Raw genomic sequence first — 1,618 nt, 5'->3', positions numbered from 1 at the left:
ACCAGCCTCTCCTTGGAAGAAAGAATGTATACTCCCGTAAAGACTTCCCGTCTTGGGAACTCACAGGGGCAGCTCTACTCTCTTAGAGAGTCGCTGTGAGTTGGCCTTAACTCAATGGTAACCAGTTTATTTTTTTACAAGAAGCCCCGGGGTGCCGGGGGTTAGGCATTGAGATTCTCCCCCCCCCTCCCCCCCCTCCCGGCAGATGTAATCCGTTTGATTTCTGGATATTCCATCTGGAGAAGTCCACCTAGAGTCATCATTGGTGTTCTTAAAAACCAGTCTTTGCTATGAACCAAACACTGGCCTGATAAAATTCTATCGTGGGATCTTCAGCTGCGTTTCTTATCACCAAGCCCATATTTTCCCACTACTGGTCCTTTCTCTTTGTTTGCAACTTTTGCGTTCCAATGGCCAATAATCAGCAATGCAGCTGAATTGCAGCTTGGATCACTTTCAGACTGAAAGTGTGGGTAGAATTATTCAATTTCTGCATCACTAGTTTTAGTCGTTGGTGCATAAATTTGAGTTGAGTTGTATTGATTGAATTTCCTTGCATGCACATAGACATTATCCTATCACCGACATCATTGTACTTCAAAATAGCCCTTGAAATAGCCATTCAGACAAGCACAACACCATCTATCTTGATTTTGTCATTCCGACATGAGAAACCATATTTCTGATTCAAAATAGCCAATACCAATCCATTTCTGGGAATGCCTCGTATATAGATCTTTATGCCGTCCACTTCACCTTTAATGACTTCCAATTTTCCTAGATTCATACTTCATACATTCCAAGTTGCAATTATGACTTGATGTTTGGAGCTGGCTAGGATAAATTCTGTGCTCTTCGGGGATCCCCGAGATGGCGGAATGCCAGCTGGGATCCCAGGACAAGAGAAGTGACTCTGAGCAGTGTGATTCTGTTGTAGGGTTGTTTTCATCGTGTTTTGTTGTTTGTGGTGTTCTCGGGGAAGGTCTGCCCAGCAGTATGTGCCCATTCGACTATTTCTGCTCAAGTGGTCAGGGCCCGGCTACAGTCTTCACCGTGTGTGTGCATTCTCACGACTCCCCTTCTGGCGGTTCCTTTGGGTTCTGGGGGTCTTTTAAGACCTCCACAGCTCAGACGTGCTTACTTTTGGAGACCCAACAACACATCACATCAAATACAAATGTATAGAAAGTCATTCACATGCCAATCACATTTTTTTCTTGTAAAAATAAGCAAGAAGGGGCATAGAAGAAAAGCCACTAAATGCATACATTCCCAGGATGAGGTCCAGGCACTGTGGCCAGGGATGTATATGGCAGCCAACTAAAAAGGAGGGGGAAAGGGAAAAAAAAGAGGACGTGGATAGTGGGGGAATCGAGCACTAACCCACCCATGGGGAGCGTGTTGTTTATGTCTGCACAGGAAAGGAAGAGAGGGACCAAAGCTGGTTCTGGCAGGAAGCAGTGAACTAACAGAGAGGTCTACAGCTACATGGACACCCCCCCCTCCTGCCCCCAGAAGAATGCACTACAGAGGACAGTACTGAAGATACAATCTTGGGAGAGGGACAGGTCTGCCAGGCCACACAGGAGCACACTAAGAGGGAAAGACAGAGAGGGGG

General features: G+C 46.1%; 1 protein-coding gene across 1 annotated transcript in view; it reads right to left on the bottom strand.

Moving 5' to 3' along the window:
- Window positions 1–1,618, bottom strand: part of LOC123522212 — a gene marked incomplete at its 5' end in the record, with an annotated part of 59,274 nt that overhangs the window by 26,281 nt on the left and 31,375 nt on the right. The gene's annotated exons all lie outside the window — the stretch shown is intronic.

The sequence above is a fragment of the Echinops telfairi genome, unplaced genomic scaffold (assembly GCF_000313985.2).
Source record: "Echinops telfairi isolate 266 unplaced genomic scaffold, ASM31398v2 ScPeMD7_3533;HRSCAF=4204_0, whole genome shotgun sequence".
In the NCBI taxonomy this organism is placed as follows: Eukaryota; Metazoa; Chordata; class Mammalia; order Afrosoricida; family Tenrecidae; genus Echinops; species Echinops telfairi.
Note: the sequence above shows the minus strand (reverse complement) of the source record. Positions and strands in the feature narration are given on the sequence as shown.